Below are 26,927 nucleotides of genomic sequence, written 5' to 3'. Positions count from 1 at the left end.
CAAGATGGAAGCACTGAAGGACGTCCTAGCTCTGGAGGCACAGTCCAGCTTATAATGCTTGCTACAGGTATGCATGGAAGACCAAGTATCAACCTGACAAACATCATGTAATGAAGTGGCTCTGAAGAAGGTTGAAGTTACCATAGTTCTTACGGAAGGAGCTTTTGGTACAGAATGAAGTTGCTTGTTATGCAGATTATATACAAATGAGATACACTCTGACAACCATCTAGAAATTGAAACCTTGGCGACATTATCCCCCATACCGGTTGTGGGCAAATGCAATAAAAAGTTGCTCATCCTTCCTGAGAGATTTCTTTCTGTGGCGGTAAAATTGTACTCTACTATGCACATCCAAGGAATGCAGTATATATTCTCCATTGTCTCATAATGAAGGACTGGTAAGTGAATGGGTTGAGAAATATTAGCCTAATGCTACCTTGGGAAAAAATGAGAAATTTGTCCTTAAGAAAAAACTGTCCTTATAGAAAATCAACTAGGGCGGTGATGAGGACAGAGCATGAAGTTCCGAAATTCTTCTTGCAGAAGTAGCAGCTTTAGAAAGATAATTTTCCATGAAAGATATTCAAGACCTGCCAAGGAAGCTTGTTCAAAGGGTGGCTTAGTGAGAGCATTCGGTACAAAACTTGGGTCCCAAGGAGGAACTGAATCTTTAACTGGTGGCCTCAACAGGAAGGTGCCTTTAAGAAATGCTGTGTATAATTTATGTGAGGCTAGAGAACACTTTGAAAGCCAACATGAAAGGAAAAAATAAGTAGTAGTCAACTAGACCCAAGTAGAACAGAAACTAGAATTTGAATAAAAAAGGCAGGCAATAAATCTGAGAATGTTTGCTACAGATGTTGAAAAGGATCTATGTTTTGAGAACAAATCTAATAAATGAACCTTCTCCACATGCTGCAGTTCATCTTTCGGATGGAGTGTTTTTGTCCCGAGTAAGTGACGCATCTTAAACCATCGATGGAACTGGAGACACCAAGTAGTTAGCTTTAGGTTGTGAAGGCCCAGGTTAGGCTCTCCAGAGGGGTGAGAGATCAGATCTGGAACAAGATCAGGGAGCCACTGGGGCTCCTTTGATTGAGGCCTAAAAAGGGGAAACCAATTTTGTCTGGGGCCAAAAAGGGCTCTTAGTATGACTTGCCTTGCACCTGAGGGCTTTCTGCAGAAACCTGGACATCACGGGAAAAGTAGGATATGCAGAAAGAAGAGCTGGGGACCACTACTGAAACAAAGCATCCCTTGATGGATGCCCTGGGGGGATCAAGGCAAAGCAACTGATGCATTTTGTCACTGAGAGGTGACTAAAAGATCACAGTAAGGGGTACACCAGTGACAGAAAATGTCATTGGCAGCAAAAGAGTTCTGCTGAGACTGTCTACCAGATAACTGAAACCCTCCAGTGTGTGTGCTGCAATCAGACAACAGTGGGAAGCCATCGCCCACTGCTAGACTCTTACTGCTTCCAGGCAAAGAATAGGATCTGGCTCTTCTCTTGCTTTTGTCTGTATGCATGGACATCACACTCTGAAGAAGGAAGTCCTGACGTACTTGCAACACTAGGAGAATTGTCTTCAACACCAGGACATTTATATGAAGATTGGCCTTGTCTGTCCACAAACCTTGGACCATTCTTCCCTCATTATACCCCCCTCCCACATACAAGGAAGGATGCATCCGTGGTCACCACTGTTACTGGTAATAGGGTCTAAACTGTTTGCCCACTCAAATTAATGGGGAGTGCAACCACCACTTTAGAGCTTTTCTGCATGAACTGGTAACTGCCTTGGCACATGGTGAAGACTCAGACCACTAGCTTTGAAGCAACCACTGTAAAATTCTCATGTGAAAATGGGAGAACTCCACCATCAAAACTGAAGATGCAGAACTTCTAGGATTAAAGCCACTGTTGGGTAACACCTGCTTAACAGAAGATTGATTGCAGACTTGACGGTCGGACTTCTGTCTTGTGGAAGAGATAACTGAGTAAGTGGTATCCAGTTGATACCTAGGAACACCAGACACTGGCCTAGAATCAATCTGGACTTCGTAACATTCACAGAAACGCCTACAGATCTGCAGACATGAAGATAATCTCTGACCTGTAGAAGGGATTACTCAGAGGGGGAACCATGAGCTAGTCGTCCAAGTAAGGGAAAATCTTGTGCCCCTAAGTTGTAGATGAGCTGCTATGACGCCACACTTTTAGTGAATGCCCTGGGGACTGTGGTGAGACCAAGCAGAAGTGCTCTGAATTGATAATGACTGGCTTTTATTTAGAATCGCCAAAAAAAAAAAAAAAAAAAAAAAAAAAAAAAACTCCTGGACGACTCCTCCTTCTTTATGTGGAGATAAGCATTCTGAAGACTCAATCAGCACATCCATTCATTTTCTCTTAGACATGGTAAAACTGAATGCACTGAGATCATCCTGAAATGGGCCTTCCTTACATAAGCGTTCAGAAGGCCAGGGTCCAGAATGGGTGAGGTCCTTGGATTTCTTTTGAACTAAAACTAACTTGGAATAAAATCCTGATCTGATCTGGAGGGGGTCACTTGGGTGGCTCTTTTTTTTACCAGAAGAGACAAACTCTTCTTTGATATCCAAATGGGTGTTGTCATTCAAGGTAGGCAAGTCACAGGTACCCAAAACATATGCCTACCTCCCAAGCCTGCCCACCACTCTAAACTCCTTGCTTGTAGGATGGCTAAATGAAGACTCTTTTGACAGATATCTCTTCATAGATTCTGCCATGATGGAGTCTGCTGCTGGTGATTTAGCCCAATGAGGTTGGTGTTTGGGGGGGGGGGGGGTGAAGAATCTTAAGGCATTGGCTGTCAAATGCCGGGCTCCTGCCAAGACATCTTGCCTGCCAACTCTATTAATAGTCAGTTGGAGGGACCACCTAGGACATAGACTGTGTTGTTCTGTATATCTCACCTCAAACAATACCCCCTCATCCTGAGACTGGTTCTAAAGGCCAAGCTCCCCTCTGGCACATTAAATTTAGGATTTTGCTAAATGAGGCATCTTCTAGAGGAGATTGTGGAGAACCCTCTCTGTCCTCAGAGTCAGTATCAAGGGCAGGAGACTCAGTCTTTCCTCTTACATGTTCTCCTCCTCCTTGGCATTTCAGGGGATGTGTCACAGGAGTCTTCAGAGGACTTTGCCTGCTTCTGAGCAATAAGCTTGGGGCCAAAGGAACGAGTGGACCAGTGGAGGTTTGATGAGAATAATACAGATGAGTGGGGTCAAAGGATGGGACAAGGACCAGTGGAGCCGGTCCTTGAGGCATGAAATCATCCTTCTCAGCACCTGGAAAGCAGACCTAAATTCTGTCGGATACAAAGATATTTCCCGAACAGATGGATACCTCCTTCCCTTTGGAGGAACAGTCATAACTAAAGAGGAACCGAAGCACAAGGCCAAAGATTCACAGACCGCCTATCAAGATTACTTACTTGTTTAGATTGTATCTTTCAGACCTATTTTTTTCAGCTGAGATGTTCTACAGTCTATATGCAGATGACCTGAAAACTGGGTAAACTGATTACATGCATTACAGATAAAGCATGTCTGCAAAATAACTTGACTAAATTAACCATATGGGCACAGGAGAATAATATGCTGATAAATACATCAAAAAACTAAGCATCTGAGACTTGGCAGGCATAAACTGAAAGGTGAATATTCAATACAGCACACAGTGATTGAAACTATAGACCTATTTAAGGACCTGGTATATGGGTAGATTCATCTATGAGTTTTTCTAATCATATCAACCAATTGGTTAATGATAGTTATAGAACTATAGGTTGTATAAAAAGATTTGTTAAGTCTAGGAAATCAAAAATAATCAAGTCATTGTTTGTTAGTTACATTAGACCCAAACTTGAGTACGGAATAACAATGTGGAAACCCTATAAGAAAATAAGCATGAGTAAACTGGAAAGAGTACAACGGAAATATACCAAGGGTATTCATGGATGTGAAAATTTAAGTCGTTATAAAAGACTAAAATATCTGAACTTGCACAGTGTCTCTTACAGATATCTAAGAGGAGATCTTATTCAGGTATATAGGGCATTTAGTGACAACTACCTCTGGGAATGTTTGAGGTTAACAAAAAGTACTAGAGAATCATCAGACAATATATGTAGAAGATTCAATAGGAATGAGAAGTGTACTACTTGGTTCTCTGACAGAGTACCTGATGCATGGAACAAACTACCAAATTATATTAAAGCAAGTATTAGCTTAGATATTTTTAAGAACAGCCTGAATAATTACGGGAACAAGTGTTTTGGTATATTGGCAAGCTAGAAGGGCATTAATGGCTGTGCTTGAAATATCTGTATGTATGTATCAAAATGGTTGCAATGGTGCAGCAGATGGAGCTGAAAGAGCTGACCTGAATCCCTGGATCAGAGACTCAAAATGGTTCTACAGGTGCCAGAGTCGAGTGAGTCAGATTATATTCCCTTGGAGCTGAAAAAGCCCGCTATATTGACCTCCTGGGTCACAGATTCCGACAGGAGCAATGGTTCTAAAGCAACCAGCACTGGCAGGTTCAGCCTCAGAAGTACTCCTAAACAACCAGAAGGACTGGACCAAAAAAAAATGATGACTGCTTACAAGCAGGCTGTTCTTATTTACTAGCAATTTTTAGAAGAGTCCTGAATACAGATGGGGATCCACACATTCTGGATCTGAGGGAGGAGTGTAAGTAGGGGTCAGGGATCTGTGCTCTTAATAGTCTTGGAACTTTCGAGGCTGTGCTCTTAATAGCATTGGAACATTCGAGGCTGAAGAATCACTCCAAAGCCTTCTTAGATTTAGCAGTGTCCAGATCTAGCAGGAAGAGAAATTTATCAATCAGTTTCTTTCTCCTGACTGCCAATGCCCTGACTCTGAAGGCAGCACAAATTTATGACTACAAAACCACCCACAAGTCTTGGAAATCTTGTGAAGGGATTTTTTTAAACAACATTTCAAACACTTCTTGAGACTTAATTGTTTCTCCATCATACTAACTACACAAGTGAAAACCATGGAATAACTAAAATCACTAAAGTTCTTAACACGTAACAGCACCATACGTTAAACCTGACTGTGATATTTACAACTCACAAACAAGAACTATATATTTAAGTATGTACTTAACAAAATATCTAAACATCTACCTAACCCATCACAATTAACATGCTGAGGTAAGGTAAGAGAAAATCTAAGTATCTAAATATCTACTCAATTGTTTCAATTAACACAATGAGAAAGTGGAGAGAAAAATGGCAGAAAACCATACCTCTCAACTTGGAATCATCAAAAATCTGGACAAAGCCCATGAAAAATAGGTGCAAATCTGTACGCTGATTAACATACAATTTGCATACATAATTATGTAAACCCGTCCACTCCAATGGAATTGTAGGATATCAGCTTTTAAATGAAAGTGAACAGACAACCGAAAATATGGCCCCAAATTGCCTATGTTACATTAAGAAAAGATAAGTACTAAAATTGCAATACGGAATGGATGGCAAACTCATAACAGGTTCATAGTTACCAGCCTAGGTATCTTTGCCGAAAAGGATATTCTCAGGACTGCAGCATCCTCCCCCTTTAAAAGTACAACACAGTATCAGCAATGCATCTACACATACTGTGGGAGTAGAACCCACAGCCTTTGGCATCAAAAGCAAGTATTATACCTGTTGTGCTACTAGCAATGCAAGCAGACTTGGCATAAGCATCACTATTTCTCTTCCCCTGAAGCTCTCAGCTCCTTGTAAAATCAACTCAACACTCAACTGTATCTCCCAACTTTGCAGCACAAGAAATCTGGGAAAAGCCAAAATTTATTGGGGGGGACAAAAGCCCAAAAACCAGGGACACATTTTAAACAATGTTTGCATAATCTTTGAAAGTTACTAGAATAAAATGTTGTGTTACCACCATGTGTTTCCTGAAAGATAGGAAGACAAACTTAAATGTTACTTAAATAAACTTAATTTAGTGAATTCAGTTCAACTTCTCACCAGATCTCAACCTCGTAGGCACAAAAAAACTGGACAAAGCCAATAATGGGGGAATACACCCCAAATATAGGGACACATTTCAAATATTGATGTTATAAACTTTGCTAGAATAATAGGTTTTGTGTTGCCATGTATTTTCTGAAGAATATGACATCTGAAATTCCAGTGCCTGTCATTATTTAGTGAATTCAATCCTCACTGATTTGCTACAAAAATCCAGAAAGCCACAGATTTTATGAGGAACAGAACAAAATTATGAGGCAAAAATCACAAGTGGTGGTGGGTAAGGAATTCAGGCTCTTGCTACCCGGTACCCAAGGTACAGGGTTTCAGCCCGAGTAACTGTAACCAGCCTGTCTTTTTAACAGGGGCATTTTACACACAAACACACACACCTACACCTGTAAAATGAAACCTGTCTGCAGCCATTAGCGCACTCCCAGTAAAAGCAAACTCTTTAAAAAGCCAAACGGAAAGCACACTCAAAAAGAAAGTAAACCAAGCTAAAAGTCCTGGTAACGGCTCCTATAAGTAGGCTACAACTCTTCAGTAAGCCGTTATACATGGTCAGCTGCCACATATGTGGTCTTTCATTATGCCTTATGTAATCAACATGAGTAAATAGTGCTCTTAGCATTGTGGCTGGTGAGGATATCCTCGCTGGCCATTAGCAGACACCCAGTAGTGAGTTATGGCCAGATGCATTTATGAGAGGAAATTAAAGGCTGATGGATAGGTATCTTTTGTAGAGTTCCACAAAATTAAACTCCATTTCAGCTGTGACCTTCTAAGGCTTTAAAAAGTATTAAACAGCAATCTGGCTGTGGGGGGTGGGATTACAACAATTACCAGAGAATGTAGGCCGCCTCTCTCACAGTGCTAGTCACTAGTAGAAAATAATGCTATTATTTTTTTATATACTATACATACAAGTTCAGGCCTCTTATGTTCATGAAGACAAACAGAATCCAGCAGTTGAGTAGAAGCAAAAAACTACCAAAAGCCAAATAAACACAGGTAAAATGTTAGTTTAGCCAGGCATATACCCTGTACACCATGGAGTACTTTTAGTTTTGCTATGAAATGTACCAAAATTTAATTATAAAACTGATCTAATTGTCATGGTTTGGTTTATAATTATATTTTTTGTGTCTTTCGGCTTTTCCCAGTCAGGGGTCGCCACAGCGGAACTCCGGTCCACTAATGATTGGCAGTTGATTTTTATGTACAGGCTTGCCAGGCCTGACGCACAACCTTCAACAAAGGTACGCCCATTCACGCATGTCTCCACGCAGAAGACGCTCTAGCTGAGAATCGAACCGGACAGCGCCTTACTGTGAGGCGACAATGCTACTGCAGCACCACCACTGTGGGTATTTTGTTAAATTACATATTTTCACAGTGCTTCAGCTATACTTGTGTGCACTTTATAGTTATCTGCAGAAAAAAAACTGCTAAGTCTTAAATTCTGAAGTAAACAAAATTCCTATGGCAAATTTTAAGTAAAAAACATTAAGGATAGTTATCCCTTTGGCAATAACGAATGGAACACACACAATGAAACTCCCGGTAGGAAGCTACAGTGCTATTAAAACTGGAACCAAGCCAAAATGTAACTTGTAAATTAGCACACTCCTGGTAAAAGCAAACTCTTCAAAAAAAGCCAAAACAGAAACCAGGCTGAAACACAGTGCTTTAAAAGTAAAATAAAATGTAACATGTAATCTGCCTGCAGCTGTTAATTCACTCCCGGTAAAAGCAAACATCTTTAAAAAGCTAAAATGGAAAGCACACTCAAAGGAAAGAAAAAAAAGCTGCAGCTAGAGCCTATCCTTATTCTGCTGCCTTTGTGATGATATTGATGATAATGGTAAAGTGGACAGTTTGAAAGGCACACTTCTTCCCTACCTTTCCAGTGAGCAGCAAAGTTAGCAACATATCAAACGGAGCTGCAGCAACACACTGCTTTGTCCATCAAATGGCTTGTGCAGCTACAGATATCCAGCCAGCCTCGCTCGCAGTGCAGTTTTAAACGGCTGTTGCGTCAGTACAGCATAGAAAGATGCCTTGCTCACATTGTAGTTATTCCCCCTAAGGAATTTGAGCGCATTTCAGACGGAAATGTGAAATGCATGCACACTGAGCTTCAGGCAGGCTGTTTCACAGAACTGACATCATCGCACACGTGATGACATTGGCCAGGAAATAAAATGTAAAATAAAAGTGCTGGGAATTCGGAAATGAAGGGGTGCCGCTCGGGAATCATGGCACCCCATTATTTGGATCCCAAAATTCGTTTTTTACAAAGTAATTCGGTATGGTTGGAAGGTATGCAGAAAACACCAAGGGGCTAAGAAAGAAAGATATTTAAGTATTCTCAACACTGCAAAAACTCTGCAAAGACTGGTAGAATACTATTTTTAACAAACTACATACCTTAAGAATTTACTAATAGAAGAGTTGAAGCACTCAGCTGTCAGTGACCACACTTCCTGTCTCAAATGAAGCAAATGAGACCTGGAGTAACTAGGGAGAGAGGTGAACTATAGGAAGGGACTTTCTTAAAGGGGCTCCAGGTAGGGGTGCTAAAACTGCTAGGCTGGATTCGACAAACATGTTGGATCAGGCAGACTGAAAGAATAGGACATGTCGATAATCTCTGCAAGATTTGTCTGCTGATTCAATAAGTTTCTGATCAGCTCTCCATTTTTTGTTTTGCTATTTTTTTTCTGTTAACTCCCTCATTGCAGACTGGATTTACAGGAGCTTGTCCCTAGTGTCTTGATAAAGCTTACTCTACTTCTTTCATTTTCTTTCTGCTACTGGCTATATAGTCGAGCAGAGTTCCACTAACTTTAAATGTCCCCACAGACTTTTGGTTACCTTTCTATACCAGTAGATGAACTCTCTCTCCTGACACTGTCAGACACTTTTTCTACCATTTCTCAATGCTGCTCTCTCTCCTTGTTAGAAATATTATTTCTTTTTCTTTTTATTTCAGTTTTTCTCTCCTTACTTTTTCTGGAAGTGTCTACTACCATTATTATTAATGCCTATGAATTTACTGACTTTTTCTGTTTGCTCAGTTTCCCAGCTCAGACAGCTATTTTTAGATATCCACTCATCTACTACACCAGAAGTTTCCACATTTTGTTGACAATATCCTACCTACCTAATTTTACATCCATCCAATTTCTTATCAGGGTTTACAATTTGGACTAATTCATAAATCACTTTCAATAATTATATCACTTTGTCCATCTTAGATGGCTCCTCCTCCTGTTTACACATTAGATTTTTTGTGCTCTTAACAAAAAACATAACAAGGGATCTGGTTTACTAGATGGTCTACTTCTCAAACTCAAAGGTAGGACGAGTATAGGTGTTAACTGTATCATGATAGACCACACTGACTGTATCCTGCAGACCCTATTTTAAATCTATTCAATTTTTCAGAATCTCAACATATGTTTCTATTCCCCTGGTGTCCCCCAGTATCTTCTCTTACATCTCCAACAGCCATAACAGGTGCACCTTTTTTGCTATATGAAGTTGCAAATCTCCCTCTCACTTTGATTTATAGTCACCGGCCTCTGGACACTTGGAAAACAGTAACGCTCTACAAATGGACCCTAACTTTTTTGTGTGTGGATTCCATCCCCAGCTTCTATAATCCAGCTAATAAACGCATACTAGCTTCTACATCTAGTTACAATATCTCTGCAAATGCCAAACCATTTTACAGAATTCTCAATCTGCCCAACCTTTGCAGAAATTCTTATGACTCACCAATGCATTGCACCTTGAAAGAAATCTTCCCAAAAATATATCCATCACCTTTGTCCAGCAACCTTTTACCATCAATCCTCCTACAGCCCCAACTGCTAAATTACTCTGTTGGTATCAATTCACCTCACGAGGAGACTACCTGCATTTCATTGCCCAAGTCCACCTTGATTCCAGCATTTTAGTGGCCCATCGTACATTCTTGACTTAAGCCCATTTATCTTCTTTTTTTTTTTTTTGAGGGAGGGTGAAAACCTTCCGACCATGACCACAGTGTATATGTTTAATTGCAACAGCACTGGTCATTTTTCTTACATCACTTAGTCAGAATCCAAGACTTTCTGCAAGCACTTCTACATATACTCTGCAAAAAGTAAGGAAGATCACATAAAACCTTATCTAGTTCATCCATTAATAGTAAAAGATTGGAAAAGTTAAACCCCAATCTAAACATTTACAAATTCCCTTCTTTTGTCCAAACTTGTCAAAACTAATCTGTAATTTTGTGCTGATGCCTCTTCTGTCAACAATTCTGCTTTTAAAAGGCTATCAGATAAATTCTGTCTGATCTGGATGCATTCATGATGTCAAAAATGCACAGAGTTGTTTTGCCATCACTGCTGCAATAATATAATAATAATGAAGGAATACAGACATTGGGATATGCAATTCTACAAATGGGCCAGGAATGAGAGAGTTTTAATGGCTCTGATTCTATTAGGTGCAAAGAAAGGGTATACAGCTGACTCATACACAAAGATGAGGTTAGACCAATAACAATTTAGCTAAGAGAAACTGAATCTTTTTTGGCTAAGCAAGGTGGAGACACAGGTTTATAAAATAAATGTTTTCCATGGCTGCTGGCAACTGAAAACAGGATGGAAATAACCATTCAGAAAAGTGACCTTGAAGCGACTATTATATATCCAGAGTAGCAACACCACCCTGGTAAAAATATGTTTTTGTTGATAAGAAATGACAATGGTCCTATGTCACCAATTTGGACTATGGGAATTGGAACTTGGACTATACCCTAGAAACAGCTTTTTTTTTAAACATCTTTACTGAATTACCACTTATGACACAGACAATCATACATTTATGTAAATGAAAACAAACCATATTGACATTTTCAGCTGCAAACATTATACATCATATATAATCTTCTATACAATCACTGTCAATTGAACATTACATAGAGCATTCAATTCCTGACTTCCATTAAACCTCATTTCTCCTCCAAAACATTATTCTGCTTGCGTTGTTGGAACAATTCACATTTTTTATGCAATTTGCTCCCATCATGTTCTAATAAATCCCACTTCCAGTTCCTTTAGCTGTTACTATATTCACTATTTCTAAGATGGCTGGTTTAGTCAATTTTCTAGCAACTGCTTTTTTAGCAGCCACCAGAATTAAACACTGCAAGACCTTAGTCTAGGCAATTCAGATCCTGTATCACAGCTCAAAAAATCATTTCCTTAGTTACACCAATTTGCTCACCCAGTATTTCTGACAGAGTAATCTGTGGGGATTTTTTAGGTCTGCCAACTCATTACACTTCCAAAAAATATGTTCCCCAAATATCTCTCTTCCCATCACACCTTCAGCATTTGAAGTTTACTGGAAGAAAAAACATCTTTGGAGCCTGCTTGGGGTATAAAAATACCTATGGAAACACTCTGAAGTAAAAATCCTAAATCTAGTTTGTTGCATATTTGGAAACCATACATATAACTTCCCATTGTTTCTTTGTGAATTTTTATCCAGTCTCTCTTGCCAAACCTTTCTAACCACCTCCAATTAATGCTTATAATTATCATGCAATATTTTGCATTCCCTACTAATTATCCCTTTTTTAACAACAGCTTTTGTTCGAAGTTCAACTAAATACTCTACCAGTGCTGGTCTTTCACTTAGGCTCCCCTATTCCCTTCTCACTGCCTATATTCCAATATCAATCCTTGACAGGGAAGTCCGTCTGTCTCTAGCCTGCAGTCCCAATGTATTCTTGGCCATTTCCCATAAGCGGAATCAGCTTTTGCACAGATATTAATTTATTCTGAAATTAAACCTGTGGTTGAGGGCTTTTGCTTGGACCTGTATCTCTCACTGTGATGCAATAAGGCTCTTTTAAACAACAAATCATATTTATGTGAAACTTACAAGTGTTAGATAAACTATGCAAATTGCGGAGGCATGTAACACCTGCAACTCCCTTTGTTCCAGTGATGGAATACATGAATGAAATCTCAGTGTGGGTCCTGATACATGTAATAAGGAAACCCTAGTGATCATAACTGATGTGAAAATGCACTGGCTGGAAGTTACAAGGAACATCTAACTGGAGCACTATGGAATGCTGGAAAACAAGGTGCCTCTCCCAGTACACCAGAAAAAAGTAAGAACACCCTAGAAGTCCCTGGGTGCATCAGTTCTCTTAAGCAACAGTCTTGAATGGGAAGTTCAGCTGTGCCACAATCACTTAAATTTCTTAGGTTTGTCTTGTCTGTAATACTGGAATCTCATGTTCCGCCCTCACAGGGATCAAATATAGTTAGGGATTTTCAAACTGGAGGGCTGGGTGGCCAGACGAGGCTGTGTCTCAACATAACAGATGTCTTTAATCCATGTGGAACTGGCAAAGTCACTGCAGCCACACATCTTTCACCTGTCGAATCCTTGCTTATCAGATTTCTAGACTTCTCCATTTACTTTAGGATGGTAATTTTCTCTCAGATACCGTTTCTTTACAGCTTTCCTATTTGACTGCTCTCCTGCTGGGAAAGCGACAAGCATACAATGATTCAAAGCAAGAATTTCTTATTTCACAGGAAAACCCCAAGTTTTAAGCACAAAGGAACTGCTCACAAGAAGAGACCTTACTGGTTTTATCACATGCAAAAAGGACACGGACATGGTAATATTTCAGACAAATTTGTTACTCACAGGCATACTTGCTTGGTTATTTTTTCCCCAAGGATGTCATGGGCCATGGAAAAAATTCCCCAAGACCATCAGAAAAGCAATAGAACAGCACTAAATATTTTAAACAACCGGTTAGACAAAAAGCCTGAACTGGGATGTTTACTGCTCTCTGGAATTCTGGCCAGGAAAAAAATGACAAGTTAAGAGTATGGTTTCTTGCAGAGAAAAAAAAACAAACAAAAAAAACATGGAGTCTCTTCACTCGTGTATGTCTTGTTGATATCCTAAGCATGTAGAGAAGAGGTCGGTAATAGGAACATTATCCAACTCGAAGTCTGTATACCCACCTGCAGCCAATTCTTACGCAAGAACAATTATACCATAGCAACAATCCTTACAAAGAAAATATTTTGTTCTTTTGGCCTTACCTTAATTGGTGTTTTAGCAGATCATGCTAACCTTAAAATCTAAAGTCACATTACTCTCCCAGTTTTTCACCCATTTTATTTTTCCTCCTGGTTCCCCTGTAAACAAAAATCATGTCTTGTGCTCACCAACTGAACCACTTAAGAGTTCTACAATTCATTTGCTCCTGAGGGAAGACTTGCAGAAGTGGCGTCACCAATCATTCTTCAGGGAAATGGGAGGTTTTGTTGTTTAATGCTGTCACAATCGCAGATGCACAGCATTATGACTGGGTTTAGCGAGGGCGCCTCTCACATTTTCACAAGTGATGTAATCCCAGAGAAGGCTATGCACCAAATGCAAATGCTCCTGTATGTTTATGTTCTCCACTGGTGATTCTAACATGGGAATGGCACCCTGTAGGTCTGCATCTAACCCTTCCCAACAGAGGGGACCAGGCATTGCATTACTCCTTTTCTTATCTGTACCAGCTCCTCCAGCATCTAGATCATCTCAAGCTATCTGTGCTGCAATCACAGCTTTATTTCTCTAGGCTAGAGAAACTGACTCACTGTTCTTAAACACCTCATTGCTGCAAGTGCTGAAAAACTTTACTTATCTCTGTTTGGAAACCCCTATTAATGATAAACTCCATTAAGTTTCTTGGTTCGTAAGGGATGCAAATTATTCATCCTGGATTTCTTAACTTCAAAGTTTCTCAAAACTAAAGTAATCCTATCTTTCCTTGCCGACATTCAAATACTCAGTGGTCTCCTGTCTTGTACATCAGTGATCCTCAGACAGAAGTGGAAAACGACTCTCTCCTTAATGACTTGAAATACTGAGTGGTCCCTGTTTCAGACAGTAGTGATCCAGAGACAGCAACAGCTAAGTTTAACACCTTACCTTGTTGTATACAGGAGAATCAACATCTATTCTGACAGTGGAGGATAACAGGCAATAATCACGAATTGAAAAATAATGAATTAATTTGTATTTCTTAAGTGAAGACGTACTAGGAGAACTTAACTTGTGTAGTCTGGAACATAGTAGTATGTGGGCCAGATACCACCTTTCAAAAAAGATAAGCAGACATCTCAGATGAAAAACAAGGAAGTATTAATTTACACAAATGGTACTGGATGACGGATAGCCATCTTACAGCAGAGTCAAATTATTATAGATTAAGCAATGTACAGGCAAGTCCTATGACTGATGGATAAAAGAAGAAACTGCTGGGTAAATAATATCTGTAGCTTATCTAAAATACAGGGAAATGAGCAGGCTAAACAGACTAAGAGGCCTTTATCTGCTAAATAAATCTGTGTTCACTAGATATACAATGCCACACAGTTAGGACTGATGCCTCAAAGTCCTGTTTTTTTCAGTTTAATTCTCAGCTGGGGTGTCTTCTATATGGAGTCAGCCATGTCCTCCCTGTTTTTCAATGGAAGATCCAGTTTCCTCCCAAATGTGTAGGTGAAATGGAAATATCTGACTACAAGTATGATAAGCAACAGTGAATGTGTATGTGCTCACGTGAGTGTATAAGCGCACATGTGCATCCTGCAGTGGCTTGTGTCCACTGAGTGCTCTAGTTCCCACAAAACCCTGCAACAGGTTTATTTTACTTTTATATTTGTTTACCGGGGTAAAAGGACAATCGGAAAATGAATGTCTGGCGGTACCTCTACAGTCTTGTTTCCTAAAAATATGATACCTGGTCATCAGAAAGTTATCAGAATACTCTCCCATGAAATTAGAGCTCAAAGGCATCTTTAAATATCTTCCTTTCTGTCTTTCTGTATTAAAGTTATACCCTGAACCTCGAACTCTGAAAAATTATTCTTTTCTAGAGTGAATGAAGTATCCATAATACTATACTTACACATACTCGGCAACAAAGGTGAGGTACAACTATCTACAATCCCTCACAGCAAAAAGAGCTTATTATACAGATCTAGTCACATGAGTGGACAATTTGTTAGAGTAACAGTATTTTTTCTAATCTTCCCATCTGCTGTCAATCTGAAGACCTAATTAAAAAAGAGCAATCCAGATATTTGCATCCTATTTGTGGACTTTCTAATTCATCTGCTTTCCTTATCTGGCAGTGGAGATAAATTAATCTGATAATGGGTCTCCTTTGGAGAGTAGGTAAAAGAAAACTGATATGTCACCTCAAGTTTAGCAGCACGAAGAAAGCACAGTTGTGTACACTTACCATAAATGTAGATGTTTGAGTGTATTCACTGTTGCAGTCATCACATTTGGGTTATCTGCTTGCAGTAGCCCTCCGTCCGTCTGATTAACAAAGTCTTGGGTCCTGCATCGGTTGCTGTCTCTTCTTCCGTGATGTCAGGTCGTCAGGGGTATAAAACATGCAGCCGATGCCATTACATCAGTTTTTCTTGCCCCAGATGTCAGGTGCCCCCTAATGGGAGGCAATTAAATATATAAAAAATACAAGGTTATACCTCCAACAAAAAAGCAAATACACCAAAAAGCTTTTAAGCATAGTAAAGGAAAGTGGAGGTAAAGCCAAAAGAAGTCAGGGGGCTGGAAGGAGGGTAACCAGGACTGCAAAAGTGAATACACTTAAACATCTACATTTATGGTAAGTGTACCCAACTGTACTATGTTCTTCGTGTTTCACTGTTGCAGTCATCACATTTGGGTAGATTCCCAAAGCTAAGGTTGGGAGGATGAATTTAAATAGCATTAGGACCAGCTATAAGGCCCTGCAAGACTGCAGTGGCAAAGCCAGCTCTGGATTTAGAGAAAATAGGCAAAGGATACAGCTTAGTGAAAGTATGTACAGAACTCCAGGTAGCAGCTTCTAGGATGTCCCTGGTAGGGTCGCCTCTGAGAAAGGCTGTAGAGAGGTAGATGCAGCCCTGGTTGAGTGGGGTATGATGCCCTGTGGGATAGGTTTTCCATGGTGCTTATAACAGAAATGGATGAAATGGCCTATCCATTTAGAAATGGTTTGCTTTGAAATAGCCTTCCCTTCTGTCCCTGCAGCAAATGCCACCAGCAGTTTTTCAGATTTCCTTTGAGGTTTTGTCCCGTCCAAGTAGAATCTAAGTTGTCTGTGCACATCTAAGGAGTGCAGTATCTGTTCCCTTTTGTTCTGTGGATTAGAAAAGAAGGTTGGCAAATGAATGGACTGATTAAGAGCCACACTGGATGCCACATTGGGCATGAAGGCGGGATTGGTTCTGAGGGACACCCTGTCCACATGAAAGATACTGAAAGGCTCCACCGCCGTAAGGGCCTGTAATTCAGATACCCTTCTTGCTGAAGTGATTGCTAAAAGGAACGCTGTTTTCCAAGAAAGAAATTTTAAATCTGCAGTAGCAGCTGGCTCGAAAGGAGGAAGTGTGAGTTTCTCCTAGACAAAGTTAAGGCCCCAAGCTGTAGTTGGAGCTCTCCTGGGTGGCGTTAAATTTTTAGCCCCTCTGAGGGACTGCTTGAGCAGTGGGTGAGAGAAGAGGGGAGGTTCTGTGTTATAATGAGCTGAAATGGCTGAGACGTGTATTTTGATGGAAGAAAAGGGCAAACCCTTTTGAAGCATCTCAGTTAGGTATTGTAAAATCTGAGAAAATTGGGTGCTGCTGTGCTCATCCCTTGCGAATGGCTCCAGGCACAGAATCTTTTCCATTTTGCAGCATAAGATTTTCTTGTACAAGGCCTCCTTGCCTATAAAATGATATCCATCACCAGTTTACTGAGGGATGGTAAACGAGAGATTAGGTAATTAGCCAAAAGAAATGAAGAGATATCCCCTTTGCTGCGGTGAACTGTCCAATAAATAATCCACAAACCAAAAGACAGCTGGTTCACCCAGGCTAACACTGTGCTGAAAAGCAAATAAACTGTCTGTGCAATCCAGTAATAAAAGTTCTGTTAAAATCCAGAATTTAATGAAAAGAATGAAATAAAATAAGAACAAAAATAATAAAAATTAAGTCCCTTGTCCAACGATAAGCGCTTTCGAATAGTTTTTCTTCAGATCGTATAATCAAATGGGACATTCATCTGTATATATAAGCCAGTCAAAATTATTCACCCAATGAGAATATCAACATCAAGGTTCCAGCCAATCCATGTTTGGATTTCTCCATCTGATTTGCATAAACCGGGTTAACAATCCCATTTTCTAAATGGATGCCTCACACGGCTTGCTAATGTTCAGTACTAATGAAATATGCAAAGTAGGTGATGTTAGTAACCAATAGCACTTCCAAAAGAAGTAACAGATGAAGCAGCTAGCTTTCACGCATACTTAGAAGCATGCCTCACACTAATGTATTGGAGTCAGAATATGCAAAATAGGTGAACTAAACAGCCAATAGTGGCTTCCAAAAAACAGCAAAAGACAAATCTGCTAGCCTTCATGTATTCTTATTGAAAATATTTCTTATATTCAATAAAGAAAAAATGGCACGAACAATAAATGGATGATCTAAGTAGCCAATGGTGGCTTCCAAGGAGCGACAAAAAACAAATCTGCTGACTTTCATAAATTCCTATTACGAAACTTCTTTTTTTTAATCTAATTAACCCAAAAGAAGTTTTTCACATATCTCTGATGTCCAATGATGGGGATGGCAAAAAAATATAATATATATTGGCTACTTAGATCATCCATTTATTGTTCGTGCCATTTTTTCTTTATTGAATATTAGAAATATGTAAAGAACTGCTTTTGGGATTATTTGACAAGTTTTTTAATAAGAATACATGAAGGCTAGCAGATTTGTCTTTTGCTGTTTTTTGGAAGCCACTATTGGCTGTTTAGTTCACCTATTTTGCATATTCTGACTCCAATACATTAGTGTGAAGCACGCTTCTAAGTATGCATGAAAGCTAGCTGCTTCATCTGTTACTTCTTTTGGAAGTGCTATTGGTTACTAACATCACCTACTTTGCATATTTCATTAGTACTGAACATTAGCAAGCTGTGTGAGGCATCCATTTAGAAAATGGGATTGTTAACCCAGTTTATGCAAATCAGATGGAGAAATCCAAACATGGATTGGCTGGAACCTTGGTGTTGATATTCTCATTGGGTGAATAATTTTGACTGGCTTATATATACAGATGAATGTTCCATTTGATTATACGATCTGAAGAAGAATTATTCGAAAGCGCTTATCGTTGGACAAGGGACTTAATTTTTATTATTTTTGTTCTTATTTTGTTTTATTTCATTCTTTTCATTAAATTCTGGATTTTAACAGAACTTTTATTACTGGAGTGCACAGACAGTTTATTTGCTTTTCAGCACAGTGTTAGCCTGGGTGAATCAGCTGTCTTTTGGTTTGTAGGTAATTAGCCAGGCTGCTAGGTTCAGTGTTTGAAGCGGAGGGTGCAGAATCTGGTTCTCCTGCTGAGACAACAGGGCAGGAGTCCGAGGCAGGTGTCATGGAGCCAACTGTGACACACTGCGCAAGAGGGGGTACCAGTGCTGGTGTGGCCAGTCTGTTGCAATCAAAATAATTCTTGGCTTATCCTGTGATCTTTACTAGTACTTTGGAGAGCAGAGGCAGAGGAGGAAAGGCATAAACTGATAGGTTTTTCCAGCTGAAGGACAAAGCATCCACTTTCCAAGCTTGTTCGTGGGGAATCCTTGTGCAAAATGTGTCCAATTGATAGTTCTGGAGGGAGGCAAACAGGTCTATATCTGGGCTCTCCCATTTGCCTGTCAACATGTTGAAAATCCTTGGTTTCAGTTTCCACTCGTGTGGGTCCATGAGGTTTCTACTTAGTCCGTCTGCCAGTGTATTTAGATTTCCTGGCAGGAATTGAGCTTGTAGATTCACTTAGTAGCTTAAGGCTGTGTTCCACAATGCCATGGCTAATCTGCAGAGGGGGTAAGAATGTGTACCCCCCTGCTTGTTTATGTACCACATAACAGTGGTGTTGTCCGTCTTTACCAATAGTTGTCCTGGAAGAATGTGGTCCTTGAAGGCTGTCAGAGCATTCTGTACAGCTAACATTTCTTTTTGACTGATATGCAGGTGCATTTGACTTGGGTTCCATTTGCCCTGAATGCACTTCCTTGCCAGGTGAGCCCCCCACCATGCATAGTCTGATGCATCTGTTAGGGTTTGGGCAGCAGGGGGTAATGTGAATGGTAGTCCCTTGTTTTGGTGGCAGGCCTCTGCCCACCAAAGGAACTCTAGGCGTAGGCAAGGTATGATAGGAATCCTTCCTTTTAGATTCTGAGAATGCTGACACCATAGGCTTTTTAGATACCACTGTAGTTTCCTCATATGCAGTCTTGCATATGGAATTAGAAGAATGCAGGAGGCCATGAACCTTAAAGGCTTGCAGTATTTGCCTTGCAGAGAACAGGGTTTTTGTGGCCACCTGTTTGAAGTACATTGTCAAATGAATCTGTTTCTCTAGAGTGAGGAAAGCCATCTGGGAAGTTGTATTCAAGCTTGCTCTCAGGAATACAAGTTGTTGACAGGGTACCACAGCTGTGATTTCTTTTCGTTTATTGTGTACCTCCGACAAGTCAACACCTTTTGTACAAAGGCCAGATGATTCAAAAGTATGTCCTGGCTTTGTGCCTGAATTAGACAATCTTCCAGGTATGGGTATATTTGAATACTTTTTTGCCTGCAAAATGCAATGACTGGAGCTAGGCACTTTGTGAATACCCTGGGCGCAGTAGATGAGGGCAGTGCAGAGAACTGATAATGTGTGTAGCCTGCTTTGAAGCGCAGGTATCTTCTGCAAGATTCCTTGGATAGGGATGCGCAGGTATGCGCTTCTTTTAAATCTAGTGTTGCCAACCAGGCATCTTTGCCTAGCATAGGAAGCAACTGGTGAAGAGTCAGCATTTGAATTTTAGAATCACCAAAAAGGTGTTTAGAGTAGAAAGGTCCAGTACAGGATGTCATGAATTGTCTTTTCTGGGTACGAGGAAAAGTCTTGAATAGAAACCTTATCCCTTTTTTTCTTCTGGTACCAACTGAATAGCCCCCATGCTTAAGAGAGAAATTACTTGCTTTTGGGCCTCTGCCCACTGATTTGGGGGTAGATTTGGCCACCTGCTTGGTGTTGGTAACGTGTGGAAGTGAAATCTGTACCTTTGGGACACTATTTAAAATCCATTTGTCCTGGGTAATGAGTTCCCAGTTTTTCACCTGCAGACCAATCTTTCCACCTAAAGGAGCATTCAGTTGAGAAGTGCTTGGAAGTTTTAAAAGCAAGTCATTGAGACAGTTTTCCATAGGGGGGAGTCTTACTACTCCCAGATTTGGATGTGGAAGACCCCCACTGCTTAGTCTTGTGTGTACCCTGGGACTGAAACTTGGGGTTTCTGCTGTGTCTGGGTTTGGATTGAGAAGACCTGGAAAGGGCCAGAAAGGACCAATTCTTAGAGGGCCAATGCCTACTAAATCTTGGAGGCTGAACTTGTAAGAAATCTTAAACAGTTTGCATAGATTTAGCTTTATCTTCCATCTTTTTAAGAACTTCCTCAGCTTTGTTGCCAAACAGGCGGTCCTGATTTAAGGAAGCATCCAACAGTTTAGCTTTAACATGATCAGGCAAAGATTGCTCCTTATGCCAAGCACAGGCCTCTAATGAATCAAATCCACATTGCAAAGTATGTTTTCCAACCTGTTCAGCAGAATGCATTAAATTCTGTAATTCTTTATTTTCAGTACAGTCGGGAATCAACATTTTCTGTTTAAGCAATCCAATAACATGTTGTTGATACTTTAACATATGAAACTGACAGCTTTAAGGCCCTAATGGCCAAGGTTGCAGAAGTGTAAACCTTCTTACCCCATCTATCCAGCGCCCTAGAATCTCTTATCAGAAGGGGTACGACTTTTAACAGTAGAAGCCTTAATGCCCTTGGGTCCCTGCGAAATAGTCTCTGGATCCACTATAGGATTTGTAAAAAGGAACTTGTGAGAATCAGAAACCCTGTAATATCCATCAGGTTTTCTGGGAGCAGGAGGCAATGAATCAGGGGCCAAACTAGATTCCGAAAAGCCATCAACAATGTCTAGTACAGGAGGTATAGCCAAAGGCATATGCTGAGGCAGGAATAAAAAATCCCTAAGCCTCTTTTTAGAATCAGAAAAATCCTGGCTTTCCCAGTGGAAATGCTCCCTTAGAGTGTGCAAGGTTTCACCAAAAGAAAAATCCTCTGGAGGGGAAGCAGAGGGAATATAGTCCTCTGCATCAGAATCCTTATAAGTAGATAAGGGTAAATCCAGATCATCAGAAGAATAAGAAAAATCAGAATCCTGGTCAGAAGATTCATAAACAAATTTAGTCCTAGGTCTCTTAGAAGGGGGTGGTTGGCTTCCCCTTATTAGAGTTATAAGATCTTCAGCCATTCTTATATGTTTTTTAGGCATAGAGGCCTGGGCTTCAGTTTTTTAGGCATGGTTCGAGGTTTAGGCCTTAAAGAAGAAGGAGGCATCTGTTTAATATGCAAGTCCGTAGGCCTGAATACACCCTCAGAAGCCGGTGCCTGCAGTGGCTCCGGACCCATCCAAGGTAGAGACATCCACAGGTTCCACAGTTGAAGCATCTCGTGGCATACTGGGCTCCGAATGGGTCTCAGTAGAGACCTGTGAATCAGAAGTAGCAGGTATCAGGGGCTGCGAAAGCGCCTCACTGAGTACCGGCAAACTGGCGACTGGCGTAGGATAAGTATCGTCGGGAGCTTTGGACCTAGGCAGCCTGTCTCTGTCTTTATCTTTGTGTTTTTTCAGAATACCGGTAGTCGGATGGCTAACCAATGACATTTCTGGATAATTGAACAGAGAACCGAAATTTTTAGAGGTGAAAATATACAGACGATGGACAGTGTGTTGATTAAATAAGGCACAAAACCAACAGCAAGGTATGTCGTGGTCAGGGCCTAGGCAAGGAATACAGTATGAATGAAAATCTTTGTGAGGTATTTGCTTTCCACAAGAAATGTAATTAACTTTTACTGACATAGGTAAGGAGCAAGAAAAAATTTCCCAAACGGGGTACTTAGCTTTAGTTGAAGACTTCGGTTCTGAAACCCAAAAACGAAAATTTCAGGAGTCGGCCTACCGGCACTTGCGAACTGCTTCTGCTTCGGGCACCGCACGGCAAGAAAGACTGATGTAATGGCATTGGCTGCATGTTTCATACCCCTGACGACCTGACATCACAGAAGAAGAGACAGCAACCGATGCAGGACCCAAGACTTTGTTAATCAGGCCGACTGAGGGCTATTGCAAGCAGATAACCCAAATGTGATGACTGCAACAGTGAAACACGAAGAACATCCACAAAATTAGTTAGGCTTTACGGTGTCTGTATGTTAAGGAACATAATGGAAACTCTCAACCATGTGCACAGGATCATGTCCTTGTGGCTCCAAGTCCTTACTAACTGCTACAACATCCCCCCTCCCCCCAAACTTTCAAACTGTGATTATGCAACTACACTTTTTGTTCTATACCTGAAATGGAGTTGCCTAATACAAAAATCATTACAATAAAAAGAGAGAAACATCTTTAACAGTGGAAGGGGAAATTATCTACAGCCAAATGATTATATTAACAAAAAGGGCATGCAACAGTAGAGGTGTAACAATGGAAGATCCAATAGACAGTTAGAAATCATCAGCAGCACCCCCCTTTCCCATTTTCTACAATGGACCAGCATCACATCAATTGTCTCAATCTTGCTCTATTCATTGCCCTTCTCCTACTTTTTATGACGGCCATGCCTGATTGCTGCAGACCTTCTTTCACATAACCATCCATTCTCTTTCCTGGATGCCCTTGTTTCATCTTGCCTTGTTTCTGTCTGTCCTAAATCATCTTCACCAGACTGTCTTCAAGCTTTCTTGCGCACCTGCCTGAACCACTGTAAACTGTTCTCTTAACTTTCTCTGCAATTCGAGCTACTTGGGCTTCTACGCTGATGTCATTTTTTTGGCTGTTCCACAGACTGCATCCTACCACCCCCATTCTCATGCACTTCATCTCCATCACTACTAGCTTCCTCAGCTGCTTTGCTTCACTGCTCAGATTAATGTACCATATAGCAATACTGGTCACACCACTGTTTTGCACACCTTACTTGTCAGCTTTTATGGCATTTTTCTTTCATTCACAACACGCCGGACATCTGCACCTCTTGGCTACAGTCCCTCTGACTCGAGCTTTGACATCATCATTTAGACTTCCTTTCTCCTCAATCAGCCCGCCAAAGTTAATGAAGCTGTTTACATATGTTCTATTTCAATTCTCAGCTTCTTCTATTTCCCACACTTGGTGCTATTACAACTTTTTATCCCACGCACCTTCAGTTTTGCACAGTCCATTCCGATATTCTTTCCTGAAGTTCTTGTTCAGAGTCTGCCTGTAATGCCAGATCATCTGCGTACTGCAACTTTGTTGATCTGTCCCATCCGACTTGCTTGCTAATGTAGCCCATCACCAGTATGAACAGCAGTGGGTTCAGAGCTGAACCCTGATGCACATCCACTCACACTAGAACTCCTCTGACACCGAACACTGTTCGTAATTGAGTCATTGGATCCTTGTACACAGCATCTACTAATGTTTCTTGGACTTCGAACCATCACAGGACTGCCCAAATCAGCTTTCATGTGACCTTGTCATATGCGTTCGCCAAGTCTAGAAATGCCCAAGTTGGACTCTTTCCACATCTCCAGCTCTTCTCAGCTGTGCTGAATCCTGATCTGAATCTGACCTGCTTGTCTACCATCTGACTTTCTACTAGTCTGAGTACTAGTTTAACAATCACCCTCTCCAGAACTTCCATACAGTGTGGCAGGAGTTTGATACCTCTAGACAGCTCACAGTTGTGAATGTCCCCTTTGTTCTTGTACACTTATTCTCCAGTCATCTGGGATACTCCTCTCTCTCCATACTGCTAGGATTACCCTCAGGAGCCATTTCTCCCCAATTCACCTACTATATTGATCATATCTGCAGAGTGACCTCATCTGACCTGCTGCTTTCTCCTGACTTCATTTTCCTTAGTGCTATCCTTTCTTTTTCTACGGTGGGCTCCTCCTTTTCTTTCACTGTAGGTTGGGCCTGAGGCTGTACAGGTTCTGTGGAGTTTTCTTCATTCAAAAGTTGCTGAAAATGCTCCTGCCATCTGCCTTTCATGTCCTGTGGAACGGACAGCAGGTCGTTGTTGGCATCTCTTATGAAGGGTGTCCGATGACTACTTCATCTTTCAGACTGATCTGCAAATCTGGGAAAGTTTGTGTGTGTTATCTACTGGGTCACTTTTCAGAAGTCGGTAGTGTGCGTGTCTAATTCCTTGTTCTTTGCTACTGCAACTGCTCTCTTAGCCTCTTTGCTAGCCAACCAGTATTCTCAGTCTGGTCTGTCTTTTCTCCCACATTTTCCTGCACTCCTCCTTTCTTTTGATAATTTCTTGAACTGCATTCCACAGCCAGCTTTCCTACGTACCTTATTTCCATAACTGGTTCGGCTGCATATCTGTTCTATAGACCTCATACATGCTGTTCTGAGGCACTGCCATTCTTCTTCACCTTTAGCTTTTGCATTTTCTCTCCAATCAAAGTCCAGGTTTTCAGCCTAGTTTTTCTTAACCTTACAGCCATCTCTGACCTCTGCTTGTAGCAGACTGTGGCAACTAGTGGTTTATGCTGTGGGCCACCTGTTTTGCTGAGGATAACTTTGCAATCACTGATTCTACCTCAGTGCCCTTTCCTTATTAGGAAGAAGTCTACCAGAGTTAAATGTTGGCCACTCTACTATGTGATCTTGTGACTGTCGCTCTTTCTGAACCAGGCTTCGGCCATCATCAAGCTATCTGTTGGACAAAAGTCAAGAATGGCCTCTCCTTTATTTATGCTGCCCCACCCATGTGGATCATGGCAGTCTTCATATCCTGTTCTGTCAATTCCGATATGTGTATTCAGGTCCCTTACTAGCAACTCCAGCTGAAAATGTCCTGCAAATGCTTCCTAAATGTACTGTTTTCCTTGAGGTCACAGCCCTGATGTGGTGCATAGGCTAACATTATGAATCTCCCCCTATGCTTGCAATGGAGTCTGACTGCTGTGTCACTAATGATATTCTTCAATGTGTTCTGAAGCCTCTCCCTAACCACAATTCCCACACCATTTTTTATTCTGAACTTCTCATGAGTAGTAGACTCTGGATCCCAATCCAAGTAGCTTTACTGCACTGTCCCTTTTCCATCATGTCTCCTGGATACAGAGAATGTCCATGTTCTTTCTATCATGTCATTCACCTCCAAGCTTCTTCCTGTCAGTGAACCTATACTGAGTGCAGCAATTCTTGTTTGACATGTTAATTGGTTTTACGTCCACCTTTCACGGATAGCTCTTCCACATAACCCAAGCTGGACAACTAAACATTGGCCTGCCATTAGCTTACTGCCTCAGAACTGCTGGGCTTTATGGCAGGCACACACTGGCCAACAGAGGGAAAAAGACCCCTCCATCTGTTACCATTGGTCCCTTACATAGGTCAGAGCAGGCAGTGTCCTCTACCCACATATCACTAGCAGACACCCATGCCCATTTTTTGGCAACATTAGCCAAACGGACCAAATCACCTAGAGCCAACTTTCACACAGTCGAATGGGTTTGCAGTTTGTGATCAGGGTTCCACTATCTATAGGACACTGTGCACCACAGTTGATACTCATAGCAGTTTGGCTTATATAATTCTTCCCCCAACAGGCACTATCTAGAGTCTGTGCTGCTGCCCACAACTCCATTCTCAGGCAAGTTTGAGGAAGAAGCACTCGGTATGTTTTTATGGGAAGGTGGGAGGAAACCTATACAGACACAAGGAGAACATGACAACTCCATGCAGGAAATGGCCGGAAGTCAAGACTGAACCTTGTACCTTGTGTATGAGAGCTAGAGACCTTAACCATAATGCTGTTATAAATACTTTTATCTAGTACAGTAGAAGCTCATGGTGCCATACATAACCAGGATTTAGGCTGGATACAGTCTTAAAATGTCTGGTTCCCAAAGGGTCTGGTCATGCTTACATGACATCAAAACAACTTAATCTGGGTGTGGCAAATAAAGTAAAAAATAATCACAACACTCAATTACACATTTTTAAATGTTAAATAACAAACTTGTACAGGATGTTATACAATTTAACAAACGGATCTCTTTAAAATAAATACCAATACTAATATGAGGATCTTTTAATCTGCCTTTTACTCCAGTTCTGTCTTCTGCTCAGTACATCAAAACTGCAAATAAAACAAGCTAACTAAAAATAAATAAACAAGGCAAATGGATTAAGAATAACTTGCTCTTTTGTATACTGTGATGGAATCATGACTACCACCAGATTACTTTGTTTTTGTTTCAAAGAATTATTTTTAACTTTAAATAACTACCAAACATTAGCCCATTTGTTCTTCTTAGGGAGACAGTTGTTCATGGGAGTCTTATCTAGGAAGTCATCACTTTCTTTCCTGCTTCATGGCCAAAGTCTTCCTCCCACCATGGCTGAAGTGTAAACTCACATTCACAAAGGCCTGCATTCCCTTCCCCTTTAAAGCATGCAAAGCACACTTATATGCTCACTTCTAAAAAGCTAACGCACTGCAGCAGATTGAAAAAGCAAAGTACACATCCTGGGTCCGAGTGCTGCATGCTCTATTCTCAGTGAAGAGTTGGAATAAGCACTGAAGTGGACAACTCTGTTTCCCCTTCTAAGAATGGGC

The 26,927-nt window shown here is 40.8% G+C and overlaps 1 protein-coding gene across 3 annotated transcripts in view; it reads right to left on the bottom strand.

Moving 5' to 3' along the window:
* ARHGAP17 (Rho GTPase activating protein 17) overlaps positions 1–26,927 on the bottom strand; it is a 1,246,301-nt gene that overhangs the window by 281,051 nt on the left and 938,323 nt on the right. The window lies entirely within an intron of this gene.

Source organism: Protopterus annectens, chromosome 12.part0, assembly GCF_019279795.1.
Source record: "Protopterus annectens isolate FY-2018-M chromosome 12.part0, PAN1.0, whole genome shotgun sequence".
Classification (NCBI taxonomy): Eukaryota; Metazoa; Chordata; order Ceratodontiformes; family Protopteridae; genus Protopterus; species Protopterus annectens.
Note: the sequence above shows the minus strand (reverse complement) of the source record. Positions and strands in the feature narration are given on the sequence as shown.